Raw genomic sequence first — 23,215 nt, 5'->3', positions numbered from 1 at the left:
GGAAGCCAGCATGGAGCCTATTACAATAGCCTGCATCAGAGATAATGAGACTGGGTTAAAAGAGAGGGCAAGGGAGAGTTCTGGTTCAGCAAAGGCAGACAGAATAAATTGCATCAGATTAACCTTCCCACAGATAACAATTAAAAACTCTAGACAAAATATTTGTTAAAACTACTATTTGAAAAACCACCAGCTACTTGCAGCACTGCAGATTGATTTAACAAAACCAGGCAGAAACTGGAATAGATTTGACCCTTAAGAGAAAGGAATCTGGCTTATAGAGCTCTAAAATTTATATCTTCCCCTGAGGATAATCTCCAGTTCTTGTGTCACAGGATGGCTTGAATTTAAGCAAAAAGTCATATTATTTTTTACTGAAGTGTAGCTGATTTATAATATTATATTAGTTTCAGGTGTACAACATAGTGATTCAATATTTTAATAGATTATACTCTATTTAAAGTTATACAATAATGGCTATATTTCTCCATGCTGGGCAATATATCCTTAGCTTATTTAATTTATACCTGGTAGTTTGTATCTCTTATTCCCCTCCTCTATCATGCCCCTCCTCCCTTTCCTCTCTGCACTGATAATCACTAGTTTGTTCTCTATATCTGTGGGTCTCTCTTTTTTTGTTATATTCACTAGTTTGTTTTATTTTTTAGATTCCACATATAAGTGATAACATACAGTATCTTTCTCAGTCTTATTTCACAAAGCATAATAACCTACAGGTCCATCCACTTTGTTGCAAATGGCAATTTTTCATTCTTTTTTATGACAGTTATACACACACACACACACACACACACACACACCACTTCTTTACTCATTGATCTGTTGATTGACACTCACGTTGCTTCTATATCTTGGCAATTGTAAGTAATGCTGCTATGAACATTAGGATGCATATATCTTTTCAAATTAGTGTTTTCGTTTTCTTTGGGTATATGCCCAGGTGTGGAATACTGGATGATATGGTAATTCTATTTTCAGTTTTTTGAGGAACCTCCATGCTATTTTTCATAGTGGCTGCACCAACAGTGTACTAAGGTTCCCTTTTCTCCAGATCCTTTCCAACATTTGCTATTTGTAGACTTTTTGATGATAGCCATTTGGACCCATGTGGAGCGATATCTCATTGTAGTTTTGATCTGCATTTCTTTGATGATTAGCAATGTGGAGCATCTTTTCATGTGTTTGTTGGCTATCTGTATATCTTCTTTGTAAACATGTCTATTCAGGTCTTCTGCCCATTTTTAAATCAGGTTGTTTGTTTGTTTGTTTTGATATTGAGTTGTATGAGCTGTTTGTATATTTTGGAACTTAACCCCTTGTAAGTCATATCATATGCAAATATTTTCTCCCATTCAGTAGGTTATCTTTACATTTTGTTGATGGTTCCCTTTGTTCTGCAAAAGCTTTTAAGTTTAACTAGGCCCCATTTATTTATTTTTGCCTTGGGAGACAGATCCAAAAAATATTGCTACAAATTAGGTCAAATAGTGTTCTGTCTATGTTCTCTTCTAGGAGTTTTAGGGTTTCAGGTCTTGTATTTAGATCTTTAATCCATTTTGAGTTTGTTTTTGTATATGGTGTGAGAAATTTCATACTAATTCTAATTTCATACTTTTACGTGTAGCTGTCCATTTCCCCAGCATGACGTATTGAAGAGACTGTCTTTTCTCCACTATATATTCTCGCCTCATTTGTTGCAGATTAATTGACCGTTAACACATGGGTTTACTTCTGGGCTTTCTATTATGTTCCATTGATGTATGCATTTGTTTTTGTGCCAGTACTAAGCTGTTTTGGTTACTGTAGCTTTGTTGTATAGTCTGAAGTCATGGAGCACAATACCTCCAGTTTTGTCCCTTTTCCTCAAGATTGCTTTGGCTATTCATGTCTTTTGTGATTCCATGCAAATTTTACAATTATTTGGTGTGAGTCTGTGGAAAATGCCATTGGAATTTTGATAGAAATTACATTGACTCTGTAGATTGCTTTGGATAATATGTATATTTTAGCAATATTAATTATTCCAATCCATGAGCACAGAATATATTTTCATTTATTTGTGTCTTCTTCAATTTCTTTCACCAATGTCTTATAGATTTCAGTCTATGGGTCTTTCATCTCTGGTTTATTTATGTCTAGGTATTTTATCTTTTTTGATGCAATTATAACTGAGGTTGCTTCTTGATTTGTCTTTCCATTACTTTATATAGTGTATTGAAATGCAACAGATTTTGTATACTAATTATGTATCCTGCACCTTTTCTGAATTTATTTATTAGTTCTAACAGGATTTCTTGGTGAAGTTTTCAGGGTTTTCTGTATATTGTATCATGTCATCTACAAATAGTAACAATTTTACTTCTTTTCCAATTTGGATGCATTGTATTTCTTTTTCTTGCTCTATACTGTGACTAGTATTTCCAATGCTAATGTTGAATAAAAGTGGGGACAGTGGGCATTCTTGTCTTGCTCCTGATCTTAGAGGAAATGCTTTCAGCTTTTTATTATTGAGTATGGTATTTTCTGTGGATTTCTCATATATGGCCTTTATTATGTTGAGATACATTCCCTCTGTACCCACTTTGTTGAGAGTCTTTAGCATAAATGATTGTTGAATTTTGTGAAATGACTTTTCTGCATCTATTGAGAAATTATGATTTTTATGTTTTATTTTATTAATGTGGTGTATCACATTGATTGATTTGTGGATATTGAGCCATCCTTGCATTCATAGAATAAATTCCACATGATCATGGTGCACAATCCTTTTAATGTATTGTTGAATTCAGTTTGTTAATATGAGTTTGGCAGTATTTCCTTTTTAATTTTTTGGAAGCATTTGAGAAATATAGATACTAAGTCTTCTTTGAATATTTGGTAGAACTCACCAATGAAGCCGTCTGGTTCTGGACTTTTGTTTGTTGCAAGTTTTAAAAAAATTGCTTATTCAATCTCCTTACTAGTAATCAATCTATTCAGATTTTCTATTTCTTCATGATTCATTCTAGGGAAATTGTATGTTTCTAGGAATTTACCCATTTCTTCTAGGTTGTCCAATTTGTTGACATATTGTTCACAGTAGTCTCTTATGATCCTTTGTGTTTCCCTGATATCAGTTGTAACTTCTCTTTTGTTTCTGATTTTATTTATTTGAATCTTTTCTCTCTCTCATGCTCTCTCTTTTTTCTTGATGAGTCTAGCTGAAGGTTTGTCACTTTGGTTTTTCTTTACAAAGAACCAGCTCTTCGTTTCATTGACCTTTTCTATTGCCTTTTAATCTCTATTTCATTTATTGGTGTTCTAATCTGTATTATGGCCTTCCTTCTACTAACTTTGGCTTTCCTTTTATCTTTTTCTAGTTTCTTTTGGCTTAAAGTTAGATTTATTATTTGTTTTTCTTGTTTCTTGAAGTAGGCCTCTATTTCTATGAACTTTTCTCTTAGAAATGCTTTTGCTACATCTCATAAATTTTTGTATGTCATATTTCCTTTTCATTTACTTCTAAATATTTTGAAATTTCTCCTCTGTTTTCTCCAGTGGCCCTTTGTTTATTCAGTAGAATGTTGTTTAATCTTCACATTTTTCTGGTTTTTCCAGTTTCTTCTGGTAAATGATTTCTAGTTTCTTATCTTTGAGGTCTGAAAAGATGCTGATATGAAATTAATCTCTTTGAATTATTGAAATTTGTTTTATGAGCTAACATATGATCTATTATGGAGACTGTTCCAAATGTACTTGAGAAGAATGTGTATTCTGCACTTTTGGGATAAGATGTTCTGTGTATATCTATTAAATCAATCTGGTCTAATGTGTCATTTAATGCCAATGTTTTCTTACTGATTTTTCTGTCTGGATGTTCTCTCCATTAGTGTTAGTGGGGTGTTAAAGTCCCCTGCTATTATTCTGTTGCTGTCAATTTCTCCCTTTAGTTCTGTTAATATTTGTTTATATATTTTGGTAATCCTACATTGAGTGTATATATATTTATAAATGTATCTTCTTGCTGGTTTGACCCCTTTATCATTATGTAATAACCTTCATTGTCTTTTATTACAGTCTTTTTACAAAGTCTTTTTTTTTGTCTGATACATGTGTACTTATGCCAACTTTCTTTTTGTTTCCATTTATAAGGAATATCTTTCTCCCTCCCTACACTTGCAGTCTGTATTTGTTTTTACTTCTGAAGTGAGTCTCTTGTAGGCAGAATATAGCTGAATCTTCTTTTTCATCCATTCAGCCACTCTATGTCTTTTGATTAGCAGATTTAGCTCATTTACATTTAAAATAATTATCAATGTGTATGAAGTTATAGCCATTTTCTTAATTATCTTTCTTAAGGTCTGAAAATATACATGATATGATTTCAATCTTTTTGAATTTATTGAGACTTGTTTTGTGACTTAATATATGATCTATTCTGGAGAATGTTCCATTCGCACTCTGTGACTTCTGTTTGGTACCTGTGGTCTGATGACATTCTTTAGTGTTACGTTTTGATTTCCTTCTCATTTTCTTTTATGTATTTACTATAAGTTTTTGTTACCTTGAGATTCACACATTACATTCTATGTATGTAAGAGTCTATTGTATGTTGATAGCAATTTAAATTTGAACACATTCCAAAACTCTACATTTTGTTTCTTCCCCCATGTTTTATGCTTTTGATGTTACATTTTACATCTTTATATTTCCTGTATCCCTTAACTAGTTATTGTAGATTTAGTTAATTTTACTACTTTTGTCTTTTGGCCTCCATACTTACTCCATATAGGTGATTAGTTCACTAGATGTTTACCTGTCCCAGTGAGATTTTTACTTTTGTATGTTTTCTTGTTTTTAATTAATGCCATTTCTTTTCAGCTTAAAGAAGTCCTTTTAGCATTTCTTGGAAGGCTGTTTTAGTGGTGATAAACTCATTTAACTTTGTTTATCTGGAAAATTATTTATCTTTCAATTCTGAATGATTATAGGATAGAGTATTCTTAGTTGGAATTTTATCTCCTTTCAGGACTTTGAATATGTCATGCCACTCCTTTCTGGCCTGCAGTCTCTGCTAAAAATATGCTGATAGCCTTATGGGGTTTCCCTAGTATGTCACAATTTGTTTTTCCCTTCCTGACTTTAGGATTCTCTCTTAAAATTTTGACATTTTAATTATAACGTGTCTTGGTGTGGAATTCTTTGAGTTCATTTGATTTGGAACTCTCTGGGCTTCCTGAACCTTGATGCCTGTTTCCTTCCCCAGATTAGGGAGGTTCTCAGACATTATTTCTTCAAACAAGCTTTCTGTCCCTTTCTCTCTTCTCTTTCTGGGACTTCTATAATGAGAATGATATCTTATGATATCTTCACTATTTTTAATTCATTTTTCTTTTTTGCTGCTCTATCTGGGTGAATTATATGGCTTTGTCTTCCAGCTCTCTAATCTGTTCTTCTACTTCATGCAGTCTGTTATTGAACTCTTCTAGTGTATTTTTCATTTCAATTATTGTATTCTTCAGCTCTGTAACTTCTGTTTCATCCTTTCTTGTATTTTCTATCTCTTTTTTGAAGTTTTCACTGTGTTCATCCATCCTTCTCCTGAGTTTGGTTACCATCTTTATGACCATTACTTTGAACTCTTTGTCAAGATTATTTACCTCCATTGAATTAAAATCTTTTTCTGAGATTTCTCTCATTATTTTGTTTGGGAAATATTCCTCTGTCTTCTCATTTTTTTTCTGACTCTCTGACTCAGTCTCTCTATGTTAGGTAAAATGCCTACCTCTGCCAGTCTTGAAGAAATGGTTTTGTGTAGAAGATAGACTGTGGGGCCCAGAAGCACAGAATTCCTAGGCCACCAGAGCCTGGCACTCAAGGGACATCCCCTCTAGGGCTGCTCATGCCTATTGACTGTGGTGGGGCCACAGCTGTGGTGTGGGGGTTGGGGGAGAGGAGGGTTCTTGCCTGACTGTGCCACAGCTTTGATGCAGGGGTCACAGGACATTTGCCTGATTTGCTGTGGTCTGGCTGCAGTGTGAGGTGGATGTGGTGCTTGCCGAGTTGGCTATGGTGTGGGTGGGCAAGGCACTTAAGGTGGGTGGAGCAAGCTCAACAGCACTAGCACAGAAGAAGGAGAGTGCCAAAATGGCACCCACCAGTGTCAGCACTAGCAAGGTAGAGTGAGACTGCAAAAAATAAAGTGCCTACCATCACTTCCATCCTCAGAGAGATTCCAAGTATGTTCATACTTCTCAAGCAGATTCTTCAATATTAATAAGTTGATCTCTTTCACTTCTTGCCTAGGCACATTTCAGCCTGTTGCTTTTACACTGGGTCCCAGGCTGAGTAAGTCTGAGTGGGAGCCCTTTATGAGTGGATTTTCATTCCCAACAGCTGTCATTCTCCTGGACTGTTGGTATTCAAAACAAGATATTTCAGGGGCTTGTTTCTCCAGCACTAGATTCAAGGGTTGTGTTGCCTCATATGGGGCACTAACCCCTCATTCCTCAGGGAAAAGTTTTGTATTTTTGAGATCCCTCCTGATTGTGAGTCATTGTGCCTCAGGTCAGGATTTTGGTGAGAGCATTTCTCTCCCTCTTCAATCCATCTCAGTGAAGCTCTTTAATCCTTTTGTGGAGGTGCTATTCATCTAGTTGTAAGATCTTTTTCAGAGGAAATTATTCCATGTGTAGGTGTAGATTTGTTGTGTGAATGGGAGGAGGTGAATTCGGGGTCTTCCTATGCCAACATCTTGAACTGCCTTCTCCTTTTTGTTTTTCTCTTGTTCACATATTTATTTACTAGTCAAACTCTTGCAGACTTAGGCTGTGGTAGCCACCCTGAATTGCAAGGCCAGATCCCTCCTGACAACCAAAGATAACCTCATAGGGGAAATGAGTTACTTTTGGCCAGTGGTGGCCTTTCCTATCCAGTTTCCAGGGAGACTGACTTCAGGAAATCATCTAAAAGCAATTATTTCAACTATTTTAAAAGCCAGCATAGGGAGATCCTCACCCTGCTTTTGCTGATTTGACATCTGTTTTCATCAAAACTGAGATGTAATCTATATTTTTAATTGAGGTATAATTAATGTATAACATTATATTAGTTTCAGGTATACAACATAATGAGTTAATATTTGTATATATTGGGAAATGATCACCACAATAAGTCTAACTAACATCCATCACCATATATAGTTGCAAAATTTTTTTCTTATAAGAACTTTCAAAAATCTACCCTCTTAGCAACTTTCAGGTATGCAATAAAATATTAACTACACTTACCATACTATATATTTCATCCCCATGGCTTATTTATTTTATAACTAGAAGTTTGTGTCTTTTGACCCATTTTGCCCACCCCACCCCTACCTCTGGTAAACACCAATCTGTTCTCTGTAATGTATGAGTCCATTTTATTATTTTAGGTTCTATGTATAAGTGAGGTCATATAGAATTTGTTTTTATATGACTTGTCTCACCTAGCATAGTGCCTTAAAATTCCATCCATGTTGTCACAAATGGCAAGATTTCCTTCTATTTTATAATTGAATAACATTCATGCATATATGAATTGAATATATTCGTATATATATTCTTTATGCATCAATCCATCAATGGACACTTAAGTTGTGTCCATGTCTTGGCTATTATAAAAAATGCTGAAATTAACATGAGGGTGCACATATCTTTTTGAGTTAGTGATTTTGTCTTCTTTGGATAAATACCCAGAAGTGAAATTGCTGGATTATATGTCAGTTCTATTTTTGAGTTTTTGAGGAATTTCCATACTGTTTTCCATCATGGCTGCACCAAATTACATTCTCACCAACAGTGCACAAAGTTTCCCTTTTTCCCACATCCTCTTCAACACTTGTTATTTCTTGTCTTTTTAATAATAGCCATTCTGACAGGTGTGAGGTGATCTCTCTTTTTTTTTTATTTGCATTCTCCTAATGACTAGTGATGTTGAACACCTCTTCATGTACCTGTTGGCCATCTGTATGTATATTCAGATTGTTTGCCCATTTTTAATTGGATTGTTTGTTTTTGATATTGAGTTGTATCAGTTCTTTATATATTTTGGATATTAACATATCAGATAAATGATTTGCAATTTTTTTATATGGTAAGTTGCCTTTTCATTTTGTTGACAGTTTCCTTTGCTATGTACAAGCTTTTCAGTTTGATGTAGTCCTACTTGGTTATTTTTGCTTTTGTTGCCTCTGCTTTTGGTTTCAAATCCAAAAACATCATACTCAAAACCAATGTCAAGGGGCTTACCACCTATGATTTTGTATAGGAGTTTTATGGTTTCAGGTCTTATGTTCAAGTTTTTATTCCATTTTAGTTAATTTTTGTGTATGTGTAAGATAGTGGTCTGGTTTTATTCATTTTGCAAGTGGCTGTCCAGTTTTCCTAAACCACTTATTGAAGAAACTGTCATTTCCCCATTTGATATTCTTGACTTCTTTGTTGAAATTAATTGACCATATGTGTGGTTTTACTTCTGGCTCTCTATTCTGTTCCATTGATCTATGTGTATTTTCTGTATTCTTTTTTTTTTCTCACCATGCTGAGTGATGTAGATTTTATTTTTTCCATTAATGGGGCATCCAAGAAAGTTTTAAAAGTCTGTTGTAGGATATTAATCCAGCAGGAGTAGGAAGATGGATTCAAGGGAAATAGGTGCTCTAGGGAGATGTAGGGCCTGGATGTAAGTAATGTTGGTAAAAATAGGAAGGGAGGGAAGAGAAGATGGGGTGCTTAGAAAGAAGGATTGACAAGCCCTGATAGCTGAACAGATATAGGGGATAAAGAAGAGAGGTGGATAAGATGCAGAGATGACATCAAGATTTCTTTCTTTTTAACAACATTATTCACAATTGCCAAGATATGGAAGTATCCTAAGTACACATCAATAGATGAATGGATAGAGAAGATGCATCATATATATGCAATGGAATACAACTCACCCATAAAAAAGAAGGATATTTTGCATTTGTGGCCCTTTCATTCACTTTTTTTTCACTTCAAAAACCAGAATTTTATAACTGGCATAAACATCTCAATTGCATAAAAAACAACAAAATATCTAGAAATAAATTTAACCAAGGAGATTACCTCTACTCTGAAAACTGAAACATTGATGAAGGAAATTTAAGATGGTACAAAAAAATGGAAAATTCTCTTGTGCTATTGGATTGGAAGATGTCTGTACTACCCAAAGCAATCTACAGATCCAATGCAATCCCTGTCAAAATACTCACATTCTTCCAGAACTAGAAGAAACAATTCCAAAATTTATATGGAGCCATAAAAGACTCCAAACTACCAAAGCAATCTTTTGTAGTTCTTTTTTTCCTCTTTCTTACTTTTGTTCCCCTACCTTATGGTTTGATGACTAGAGAAGTTCCTTTAACATTTGTTGTAAAGCTGGTTTGGTGGTGCTGAATTCTTTTAGCTTTTGTTTATCTGTGAAGCTTTTGATTTCTCCATCAAATCTAAACAAGATCCTTGCTGGGTAAAGTATTCTTGGTTGTAAGTTTTTCCCTTTCATCACTTTAAATATAACATGCCACTCCCTTCTGGCCTGTAGAGTTTCTGCTGAAAAATCAACTGATAACCCTTGTATTTTATTTGTTGCTTTTCTCTTGCTAGTTTTAATATTTTTGCCTTATCCTTAATTGCTGTCAATTTGATGACTATGTTCCTTGGTGTATTCCTCTTTGGGTTGATCCTGTGTGGAACTCTTTGTGTTTCTTGGACTTGGGTGACTGTTTCCTTTCCCAAGTTGGGGAAGTTTTTGGTTATTGTCTCTCAAAAATTTTTTTCAGGTCCTTTCTCTCTCTCTCCTGGGACCCTTATAATGTGAATGTTAGTGCACTTCATGTTGTCCCAGAGTTCCCTTAAACTATCCTCATTTCTTTTCATTCTTTTTTCTTTTTTCTGTTCTGAAGCAGTGATTTCCACTAATCTGTCTTCTAGCTCATCAATCCATTCTTCTGCCTCATTTAGTTTATTCTTGATTCCTTCTAGTGTGTTATCTATTTCAGTGATTTTATTCTTCAACTCTGTTTGGTTATCCTTTATATTTTCCAACTCTTGGCTAAAAACTTTACTCTGTGCATCTATAGTCCTCTTGAGTTCTCTGAACAACTTCATCATCATTATTATAAACTCTTTCTCAGATAAATTGCCTATCTCTTCATCACTTATTTCTTCTGGGATTTTTATCTTGTGCCTAGGCCTGCCTAATATTGTCTATCTTTTTATTTGTATTTTTAGGTAGGTTAGTTACTTTTCTCATCCTTGGAGAGGTGGCCCTCTGTGGGAGATGTCCTATGTGTCCCAGCAGTACACTCCTCCCTTGTCGCCCAAGGGCCAGGGTCCTGCTGGTCCCAGTGTAGAGTCTGGCCTGTGTTTGTGGGTTCCTTCTACAGGCTTTGGGATTGTTGTTTTCTTATTTCTGATATATTCCCCTTGGTGGATGAGGCCGGACTAGAGGATTATGCAGGTTTCCTGGCAGGAAGAGCTGGTGTCTGGCCACTGCTGAGTGAAGCTTGGTCCTGGACCTCTGGTGGGTAGGGCCATGTCTATAGGCATTTGTGGCTCAGGAAGTCTGATGATGGTTGGGGCTGTATTCCCACCCAGTATGTTGTTTGGCCTGAGGCTTCCCTACAGGCTGTTGGGTGGGGCTAGGTCTTGGTGCTGATGAGCCAATCAAGATGTCAGCCTCCAGGAAAGCTCACATAGATGAACACTTCTGGAATGTCTGCCACTGATGTTTATGTCCCGTGGGTGAGCCTCAGCCATCCCCTACCTCCCCAGGAGACCCTCAAAAACCAGCAGGCAGGTCTGGCCCAGGTTCCCATGAAATCACTGCCTCTGCCCTTGGACCTGGCTCACATGAAATTCTGTGTATCTGTTTCAAGAGAATGAAGTGTGTTTTCCCCAGTCCCCTGGGACTCCTGGAGCTAAGCCCCATTAGCCTTCAAAACCAGATGTCCTGGTGTCTCCTTCTCCTCCTAATGCCAGAACCTCACACTGAAGAGCCTGACGTGGGGTTTAGAACTCTCACTTCTTTGATAGGGCCTCTGCAACTTAAATTTTCTTCGGCCTGTGGGTCAATCACCTGGGGAATATGGGGCCCAATTATATCATGAACACACACCTCCTAAAGTCCCCCTGTTGTTCCCTTTTTATGTTGCCAGTTGAAGAAGATCTTTTTTGCTAGGTTCCAGTCTTTTTTTTTCCCCCCGATGGTCGTTTAGCCGTCAGTTGTGGTTTTGTTGTAGTTGCAAATTGAGGAGAGCTCATGGTCCTACTACTCTGCCATCTTGACCTGATGTATTTTCTGTATTCTTGATGCTTTGGTATCTAGAGTCTCACTGATTTGGGGGAGGCTACCCCTCCTATGGCTAGCAGCTTCTTAGAAGCAGGCTTTTCTGGGAACATATCTTTCATATGCAAACTATTCAATCCAGAACCATGTTCCAAACCACCTCCTCTCTCTGGCTTTATGCTTAAAAAATCAATATTCTTCTGTCTTAATCACCCCAGATACAAATATTGGACAACTAGGAACCATCCTTATTGCCTAGAGCCCACCAAAATTATTCAAACTGTCTAATTGGAAGCCTGCTCTTTTGCTTATCCTGTCTCACCCATTTCTTCCTGTTAAAATTACAATAAAGGCTTTTTCCCTTCCTTTCCCCCTGATTTCTCTGCCTCCTGACTGACCCTGGCACTTACCTGTGTGGCCTTACATGGCACAGCATTCCCCCCTTTTCTGGGAACTGTAGCAAACCATTTTTTTTTCCATTGGCAATCATCTCCTGACCTGTTAGCCTCACCATACCTGACTAAAATAAAATCCCAGGTACATTTTAAAACAACTTGAAGTGGTAAAAATTTGATACCACAACTTTTGTTGATATTACAGTAGTCTGTAATATGTTACATGTGCATATTGTAATAACAGTAGGGACTAAAATGTAACTACACAAACCATTACACTTAAAAACAATAAAAAGTAAATGTCCAAGTAACACACAGGAAGCAAGGAACAGAAGCAGAGGAACAGGAAACAGAGTAACAAAAACAAATAATAAAATATGACACTTAAGCCCTAACATATCAATAATTATCTTAAATATTAATAGTCTAAATATATCAGTTAAAAGACAGAGAGTGTCAGAGTGGATAAGAAGCAAACAAACACGACCTGACTATTTGCTTTTTACAAGAAACTCACTTAAGTTTATTGATGTAAGTAGTTGAATGTAAGATATATACCATGCACACTTAAAAAAGAAGAAGTAGCAATGTTAATATTTTATAAAGTAGATTTTATAACAAAGGAGTTATTTACACAAAGAAAGATATTATGTAATCATTAAAAGATGAGTCAGTGCACCAAAAATACAGAGTGATTCCATATTTGCACCCACCAAACAACAGAACTTCAAAAGATATGAAGCAAAAACTGATACAGCTAAAGGGAAAAATATAAAAATCCACAATTATAGTAGGCAACTTATATACTGCCATCTCAGTAACTGATAGAATTATTATGCAGAAAATCAGCAAGAGTATAGAAGAACTGAACAATGCCACCAACCAACAGGATCTAATTGACATATATATATTGAGCACTCCATTCAACAACAGCAAACTTTACATTATTTCTCAAATGTTCATGGAACATTCAGCAACATACACTGTACCCTAGTCACTGAAGAAATCTCAAAAATTTCAAATAATTGAAATCATGCAGAATATGTCCTTTGGCCATAATGAAATCAAACTAGAAATCAACAACAGAAAGACAACAGTAAAATTTCTAAACTCATGCATCTAAACAATATACGTCTAAATAATCCATGGTCAAAGACTAAATCTCAAAAGAATATTAAAATACATAGAACTGAATGAAAATGAATATACAACATATTAAAATGTGTGAAATATAGGTAAAGTAGTACTGAGAAGGAAATTTTTAGCATTAAATGTTTGTGTTAGAAAAAGAGAATGTCTCACATCAATATTCTCAGTTCCTACCTCAAGAAACTAGAAAAATAAGAGCAAAATAAATCCCAAAGCAAACAGAATGTAGGAAACAATAAAGATAACATAAATCAATTGATTGGAAATAGGAAAACAATAGAGAAAAATCAGTAAAACAAAGAGCCAGTTCTTTGAAAAGAGTCAATAAAAATTGTAAACCTTTAGCAAGAGTGATAAAAACAAAACCAGAGAAGACACAAATCACCAACATCAAGAATGCGATAGGATATCAATACAGATGATGAAGTTATTAAAAGGATAATATGGGAACACTGAGCAACTTTACACCCATAAATTCAGCAGAAGAAGTGAACCCATTTCTGGAAAGTCACAAATTGCCACCTCTCACACAATAGGATATATATATAATTTGAATAATCCTATAACTGTTAAGGAAATTAGAAATTCCCAAAAAATTATCACTAGATAATTCCACTGAATATTAAAAGATAATTCACACAAATTTACATAATTTCTTCCAGAAAATAAAAGAAAAAGGAGTATTTCCCAACTCGTATTATGAGGCTAGTATTACACGGATACCAAAACTAGACAAAGACAGTATAGGAAGAGAAAATTAAAGACCAATATTTCCCAAGAACTTAGATACAGAATCCCCCCAAACATTAGTAATCTGAACCATCAGTTTATAAAAAGAATTATGTATCATGGTCAAGTGGGGTTTATTCCAGGTATGCAAGCTTGGTCCACTATTTGAAAATAAGTCAAGGTAATCCACCACATCAACAGGTTAAAAAAGAAAAATCACAAGAGTGTATCAATTGAAGCAGAAAAAGCATTTGACAAAATTCAATACCCATTTATGATAAAAATCCACACCAAGTTAGGAATAGAGGGAAACTACCTGAGCTTGATAAAGAGTATCTACATAAAACCTACAGCTAATAGCATACTTAATGGTAAAACACTGAATGCATTTCCCTTAATATCAGGAATAAGGCAAGGATGTCTACTTTCACCACTGCTATTAAGTATAATGTAATAGCCAGAACAAAAAGGCAAAGAAATAAAATAAAATATATAGATTAGGAAGGAATATGTAAAACAGTCCTTACTTGCAGATGACATGATTATCTACATAAAAAATCTCAAGGGATCTACAAAAAAAAAAAAAGGACTCTGAACATGTAATTTCAGCAAAGATAAAGATATACAATCAACACATGAAAATCAATTGCATTTCTATACACTAAAAATAAATATGTGGAAACTGTAATTTAAAACATAATACTATTTATAATTGCTCCAAAGAAAATGAAATAGTTATACGCTTAAACATGTATAGAATCTATGTGCTGAAAACAACATAATGCCAAAGAAAGAAGTCAAAGTAGATCTAAATAAATGGAGAGGCATAACATGTTCATGGATTGGAGTACTCAACAGAGTAAAGAAGTCAATTTTCCTTAAATTGATATATAGAATTAATGCATTTTCAATCAAAATACCAGAGGGTTTTTTGAATAGATATGGGCAAGCTTATTCTAAAATTTATATGGAAAAGCATAAGACCTAAAATTGTTAAAAGAATCTTGAAAAAGAAGAATAAATCTTGAAAAGGAAGAACTACTCTATTCAATATTAAGACTTACTATATAGCTATAGTAATAAAGTCAGTGTGATATTAGCAATGGGGTAGACACATAGCACATTGGAACAGAATAGGGAAACCAGAAATAAACAGAACCTCAGAAATATCCCCAACTGATTTTTAACAAAGATATGAAGACAATTCACTGGAGAAAACAGAATCTTTCAAAGGATAATGCTGAAACAATTAAACACCCATAGGCAAATAAAAAGAAAAAAAAAGAAAACAAAAAGAACCTTGACCTAAACATAACAACTAATACAAAGATAAATGTGAAACGAACCACCGACTTAAATCTTAAGTGTAAAACATACATCTGTAAATTTTTTTAGTAATAAAAGGAGAAAATATTCTGGATCTAGGGCAAGACAAAGAGTTCTCAAGTTTGTACCATAGAAGAAAAGTTGATAAATTGGAACAAACCAAAATTTAAAACTTTTTCTCTACAAAAGATCTTACTAAGAAGATAAAAAGAAAAGTTACAGATTGGGAGAAAATAATTGCAAACCTTATATCCAACAAAAGACTGATATCTAGAATATATAAAGTACTCACAAAACTCAACAGTAAAAATAAAAACAACCAAACTAATTAGAAAATGGACAAAAGACATGAAGCAATATTTTACCAAAGAAGTATATATGAATGGCAAATAAACACTTTAAAAGATGTTCAGCATCATTAGCTATTAGGGAAATGCAAATTAAAACCCTAATAAGATATCAGTACACACCTATCAGAATGACTAAATTGAAAATAATAGTGACAAAACCAAATGCTGATGAGAATGCAGAGAAACTGGATCCCTCATACTTTACTGGTCGGTACATCACTCTGGAAAATGGTTTAGTAGTTTCTTACAAAACTAAATATGCAACTATCATGTGATACAATTGGATTCCTGAGGAATCCATTCCAGGAAAATGAAAACTTATGTTCTCAAAACCTTGTACATGTATGTTCATAGGAGATTTATTCATAATGTACAAAACCTGGAAAAACCTAGATATCTTTCAATGAGGAAACGTTAAACATTCTGTGGTGCATCTATAGCAGGGAATATTACTCAGCAATAAAAAGGAATCAATTATTAATAAACATAACAACTTGGGTGACTCTCCAAGGAATTATGCTGAGTGAGAAAAACAACACCACAAGGTTAATTACTGTATAATTCCATTTTTGTAGCATTTTTTAAATGACAAAATTATAGGGATGGAAGACAAATCAGTGGTTGCTAAGGATTAGGTATGGGATGTGGGGCAGAAGAGTTATAAAAGCGCAATTTGAAGGATCTTTATGGTGATAGAACTGTTTTATATCTTAAATGTGGTGGTGAATACATTAACTCACACATGTGATAAAACTTGCATAGAACTAAACACACACACAAGTCTAAGTAAAACTGGGGAAATTTGAATAAGATCAGTGGGTTGTTTCAATATAAATATCCTGGTTATGATATTGTACTGTAGTTATGAAAGATGTTACCACCAGGGGGACTGAGTAAAGGATATACATGTGAGTCTACAACTATCTAAAAAATTGTTATTAATAAAAATCTGTTTTTTATAGAGTGTATTTCTCCTTTTCTCATTTTTCATTTCTATTTTTAATTCCTTAACCATGAGACACACATTATATATTCCATATCTGATAATTCCATTATATGGATTCATAGGAGTGTAATTCTTTTGTTTGTTTTTTCCAACAAATTTCACAAATAGTATCATATTTTCTTATTCATTTTGTTTCTTTGACTTGTGAGCTCAGTTTTTTTTTCTCTTGGTGTTCTCTATGGCCTGGGTTGAAGTTCCATCCCCCCAAAGATGATTTATCTTTGTTTCTGCTATGCACCCCATGGCACTACCAACATGGGAACACTTCTGTTAATTTTTGGGTGTGGTTTCCTGGACATGCAGGTAGTTTTAAATTTGAGCCATAACTCTTTGTGGTTATTAATCTTTAAAAGAGATCTCATTCACTAAAGCAATGCACTAATGCTAAAGCCACAATAGCAAAGTTTGTTGTTTTCTCATTTAATTATCAAGTGGAATTTTTTTCTAGTCTTTACTAAGGATGTGGTCTTTTTGGAGCACTTGTTTTTCATGTGTGATGATCTTAACTCCTACTTCTCCTTAAAAATGCCCAAAACCTTGTCTACTACACATTTCTGTCCATTAAAATGGAAGCAACGTAATCTGAAGATGTTAATATTAAAGGCAAAACAGTAAGAGAGAAGCAAGATGGTGGAGTAGAAGGACGCTTGTAGCTCACCCTCTCCCACAAATACACCAAAACTCATATCTACGGACCCACTCAGCCAACCAAAGCACCTGCCGAAATCCGACAGAACATTGCCCTCTTCAAAAGACAAAGACACCAAAAATCTGGTAGGAAAAAAGGAAAAAAGAAAGAAGAAAAAGCAAAACAGTGTGGGACCAATCCCGCCGGGAGGGAGCAGCAAAGGAGGACTGGTGTTCATTCGCTGGATCTCCCCTTTCCAATGGAGAGGTCAGTAGGATGGAGGGGGAGCCTCTGAGGCTCAGATCTACCCCGAGCAACCCTTGACCAACAGAACTGGGTTAAATGGGCACAAAGGGTCCCTGTGACACCCAGCCCGAGATGCAAGCTGGCAGCTGGGGCCGGGGCAGGTGGCCCGAGCTGGGCAGAGGACTGGGACGGCTACACTGAGGCAGCCCCGGGGGACCACAGGGGGCCGCGTGCCGTGGCTGGGAGGGGATACGGAGCAGAACAACTTCAGTCCCACATGAATTGTGAAAAAAGCAAAACAACATGGCTGGTGTGCCCTAGAGGGAGGGACACCATAGCTTTTGTCTCTTCAGACCTGGCACTTCTCGGGAGAAGAGAGGCGGGGCTCCGCCACAGCTGCCATATTCTCCTGTGCACAGCACCCGGGTGGGGGCAGGGCCAAGACCTGAATCCGCACCCGGGAGCTCCACAACCTCCTAGACAGGATTGAGACTTGTTTACAGCTGGAGGCAGATAAGATCTTTCTGCCCTGGCACCTCAGAGAACTCAAGCTGCCAAGATAAACAAGGAGCTGAGATTTGGCACAGAGCAGAGGTGGAGCTGTTCCACGGTCTTCCCCAAGCCTGCCTTCGGAATGCCGACCCAAGGCAGAGCAGGCAGCTGCACAGAGCAGCGGAGCGACCAGCGCTGGGAAAGGGCAGGCAGCAACCTGCTTTCCTGGCAGGAAAGCAGCACCTGACCATGGTGCTGGGAGGGGGCACGATCAGCCCACCTGCCTCCCCCGAGTGCAGCATCTGACTGTGGCATCGGGAGGGGGAGTGACCCATCCGCCCACCGGATAAGAGCTCAGCACCTGACCCAGTGTTGGGAGGGGCCACGATCTGCTAGCCCACAGCCACTGGGAGCAGTACAGAAGAGGGTGCCAGCAGAGGGCCTCTGGAAACAGCAAGCTGAGTTCACAAAACAGGGCAAAGGCACAAAGACCTCTCAATAAAATCATTAAGAGCACACCATCTCCAGGAGAACTAGACAACTGATACTCCTTAAGCCACAGTGCCAGAGAGATATGAGCAATATGAAGAAGCAGAGGAACCACTCCCAGTTAAAAGATCAAGAGAAATCCCCTGAAAGCACAATCAAGGAAATAGACATCGATGGCCTACTAGATCAAGATTTCAAAAAAGGAGTGATCAAAATACTGAAGGAACTAAAAGAAATAGTGTTTAAAGATATAAAATATGTCAAAAGTGAAATAGAAGCTATAAAGAAGAACCAAGTAGAATTAGTAAACTCATTTGCTGAGATGAGATCTGACCTAAAGGCTGTACAAAGCAGGCTAGATAATGCAGAGGAACAAATAAGTGACCTAGAAGACAGGACAACAGAAAGCACCCAATCAGAACAACTGAGAGAAAAACAAATAAAAAAACAATGAAAACAATATAAGGGACCTAGGGGATAATATAAAGCGTGCCAATCTACGCATAATAGGGGTTCCAGAAGGGGAAGAAAGACCAAAGGGAATTGAAAAGGTCTTTGAAGAAATCATCACTGAAAACTTCCCAAACCTAAAGGAATCAGATATCCAAGTACAGGAGGCTTAGAGGGTCCCAAACAGGAAGAACCCAAACAGACCCACACAAGACATATCATAATCAAGATGGCCAGAGTCAAGGATAAAGAAATGATCCTAAAGGCAGCAAGAGAAAAGCAAAGAGTGAGTTACAAGGGAACCCCCCTAAGGCTATCAGCTGATTTCTCTACACAAACACTACAGGCCAGAAGGTAGTGACAAGATATATTCAAAGTCCTGAATGAAAAAAAGATTCAGCCTAGGATACTCCATCCAGCAAGGCTATCCTTTAGAATAGAAGGAGAGATAAAGAACTTCACAGACAAGCAAAAACTAGAAGAGTTTAGCAACACTGAACCCATGCTAAAAGAAATATTGACAAGTCTACTCTAAATAGAAAAGAAGCAGGATGCTACAGAAATGAGAAACTCATAACTGGAAAGGTGATAATGAATTACATGAATTACCATGAATTACAAAGAGAATAAACATGAAATTGTAAAGGAAGACATCTACATCATTAAGAGTAGGAGAGGAAAGCAAGAAAATACAGTTGTTTCCTTTAAAAATTGGATTGGAAAGTAGAAAAATGAGTGTGCTCCAGGTTTGGATATGGAAAAATTGGCCATGAGAGGAATTTGGTATTTTAGCATTAAAATATTTGTTGTTTTTCATTTTGTTGATATTTTACTTTAAAATTGGTTTATTGTGTAATAGCTTAAAATACAGTGCTATCAAAAGTAAACCTCTAGGGGTGGGGTGTAGCTCAGTGGTAGAGAGTGTGCTTAGCATGCATGAGGTCCTGGATTCAAACCCGGTGCTTCCATTAAAATAAAGAAATAAACCTAATTACCCCCCCTCAAAAAGTAAATCCAAAAAACAAAACTGCATGGGACCTTTTTTAATGATAAACATGATGTTTCATTGTGTATCACTCCCCCAACCAGAGGAAAAAGGTCCAAAATAGACCCAAAACCCTTCAGTCTCTACTTGGTTAGTAATCTATAGTTTCCTCCAGGGAATTCATAAAGCAGCATCAGCCCAGAGCTCTTCTTTTAAGCTTGGCTCTTTGTTTTGACTCTTGGGGATTTTGCTTGATTCCTTTTGAGCTCAGCAATGTATTTAAAAGGATATTTGTTATCTTTTATCTAGTGTTTCTAGGTGTTTTGTAGGAGAAAGTTATTGTCAGATATCTCTCATACAATGTTGGCAGAAATGGAAAGTGTAGTCCCATTTCTATATTCTGATAACTTCCAAATTCCTGTCTCCTCCCCTGATATCACCCCCATATCTAAGAGATATCTCATATATCCTGTTTCACATCTTTACTTGGGTGTCTAATAAGCATCTCAAATGTACTGTGTTCAAAATAGAACTTTAAATTTTCCTCTCAAACCAGTTTCTCCCTCAGTCTTCATCTCTGAAAATTGTTGCAATATATAAACATACATTAAAACCAGGAATCTGGTTGTAATCCTAGGTGTTTCAATTTCCCTCACCCCCTACATAAGCACATCCTGTCAAATCCACTCCAAATAATATACTTAATTCCTTCAGTGCTTTTCATCTCTACTGTAACCCATTTCCAAGATTCCATCATCTCTTGCCCAGGCTACTCCCACAGCCTCCTTATTTGTTTACCTGCTTCCTCTCTTGACTCTCTTCACAGAGTAGACTGCTTATATCAATCCCCTGCTTAAAATATGCCCATGCTCCTAGAATAAAACCATAATTTCTTATCATATCCTTCAGTGCCCTATATCACTGATCCAAAACTCAAAGAGGACTGGTTAACTGGATAGCACATGATCCTTCTATAAATGGGGCATCTGTAACTCATTTCTAACAGATTGTCACCTTGCCAAATGAAGATCCACTATTATCAGATCTTTTGATTTATTTTCCAAGAGAACTAGAAATCTAGGTCTAGATATGAAATCTGATAGTTTTTGTGGTGGAGCATTAACATTTATTTTATTTTTTATTGAAGAATCATTGATTTACAGTGTTATGTTAGTTTCTGGTGTACAGCATAGTGATTCTGTTATACATTACTGATGAATGTGAAAGAGATCTGAGTTTTAGTTAATGGAAATTAAAAACTAAAACAAAATAAAACAAACAGAAATAAGGGAAAACAGTGTGCAGGCCAAATCAAACGCTTCTGCCAGCTACTAGTTTGCAACTAACCTTGGCCCTACATGATCTGCCCTGCTTGACTATCCAGCTGGTCCTTTTTCTGGCTTGCCCCAGGCTGACTAGCTAGAGTAGACACTGTCAAAGCCTTCTTATATCCCTTAGCTCTGTCATTTCAGTGCACTCTCACTTCCCAGTGGCCAGTGTCTGCATCTTTCTGCCTGGCTGCTTTTTCTGGAGGTCTGAAAGGTCATGCTGCTCATGGAGAACAGCCATTGACCAATGACTTAAACTCTTATTCCTTGAATTGGGTAATTTTGAGACATATGTTTTGCCTCATTTCCCAGAGTTCCCCTGAGGTATTAGGACTGTTACCCACTGTGTACCTGTCTTATTAACATACCCTTTACTAGCTGCCTTTCTTTCTCTGTGTCATTTTCTCACTGACCTACTGGTATTCCCCTCATTTTCCAATAAACTACTTGCGCTCAAATTCTTGTCTCAGGGTCTGCATCTGGAAGAACTAAAACTGAGATAATGGCTTTTTTTTTCATTTTCTCACACAAGTCAAGTTTGTTCCTGCTGTAAGTCCTTTGCCTTTGCTGTTTCCTCTGCTTGTGAGACAGGGCACAACCTTTAAAGGAATGACATGGCAAATAGCACCAAGACGGTGGAAAATTCAACTCCCAGTAGACCTGGAAACCCAAGATGGTGAGAGATTCGACCTCCAGTGGACCTTGAGCTTCATTATACACACTGTAATGTACTAGCATGGTGAATGACACACCCACAGATGTCATGACCACTCTGAAGCTAGCTATGAAAGGTCAAGGAGAGGGTGGTGCCCCAACTCCTGGGAATCCCTGCCCCTTCCCCAAAGTAGTTGGAATAATCCTCTCACTTGTTAGCAGATAAAAACTAGTAACAACACACTTCGCAGGTTCTCTCTCTTTCTTGACTTCTGAGACAGCCTGTATTCTGTCTATGAATTGTGCATTTACTTTTCCTTTAAGCTAAGCACCCAATCCCACACCTCTTAGCCTTTCTCTTGCCTTCTCTCTAAATAAATTTACTCTTACTTTTACTCAACTGTGCTGTGCTCTTGAATTCTTTCCAGTGAGAAGCCAAGAACATTCACTTGGTGTGGCGCGTCCCAGGGGCTTGATCAAGACCTGGGACTCAGCCATTCTCTTGTGCCCCTCTCCATTTTTTTTCGGTATCACTTGCATGCTCTTCCCTCAGATGTTTGACTGGTTCATCCCTCTATTTATTCCTATCTCGGTTCAAAAGTCACTGCAGAGAAGCCCTTGAAGACTACTCAAACTATGATGGTTTATAGGGAGCTTTCACTGTCTATCAGTTTTATTTTCTCTGTAACCTTTTCACTATCTGAAATTATCTTGTCAATTTCCTTGGCCACATGTTTATTGTCTATTTACCTTCAATATAAGCTCCATGAGAGCAGGAATCTTCTCTGACTTGTTTGTTGCCCTACCATAAGTGCAGGGTACTAAATAAATGAGCAAATGAAGGATCTCCACAATTCTTGGAGTTGGTGTTCATTTCCCCTAGTACTCCATCCCCTGATCTTCTATTCTTAACATGACCCCCAGGATGCCACAAAGTTGGTGCAGGTGAGCAGAGGGCAATCTTCCTACTGGTGGGTGCTTCTCTCCCATTTGTGTCTTTAGAAGTGCCCGTGAGTATATTTCAGTTGTGAATCACTTTCCTTTAAGTCTTAATATTTTTTATTTTTTTACTTCTTTGTGTTAAAAATCTCAATTTGCTTTGTTTTCTTCTCTCACTCTTCACACTGACAAATTGACCATTGAGTCTGGAAGCACCATTCCCAAATTCCTTCCCAGTCATTTTCTCCTGCGAATCAGTCTCTCTCTCACTATTGTTCTTCTGTCACTGATATGCCTGCTGTTGTCTATAGTATCTGATGTTACAGTCTGATAAGAACATACTTCACATCCCCCGCCTCCCCATTTCCAGTTAAAGTCATCTTGATCGGATGGGCAAGTCTCCAGGCAACCACATTCTTCCCTAGTGAGATGCACTCAATCCTTAGCCAAAAGCCTATCATTCCAGTATCTTAAGCTATCGTCCAGGAAAATAAATCTGCACAGCTCTAACCCTTCCCTGCATCTCCAGCTGTGCTGGCTGCCATCATCCCCACATCTAGCCTCAAGGGACCTCTGACTTCCCAAGCTAGCCCTGCAGTGGCTGAGATGTAGACAAATCCTATTTCCCTTGGTTCAGATGAGACAATATTGGAATTTCTCAAAAGGAAATTTGCTAGGAAGCCAAGTGAAAAAAAAAAAC

This window comes from Vicugna pacos, chromosome X (genome assembly GCF_048564905.1).
Source record: "Vicugna pacos chromosome X, VicPac4, whole genome shotgun sequence".
Taxonomy (NCBI): Eukaryota; Metazoa; Chordata; class Mammalia; order Artiodactyla; family Camelidae; genus Vicugna; species Vicugna pacos.
Note: the sequence above shows the minus strand (reverse complement) of the source record.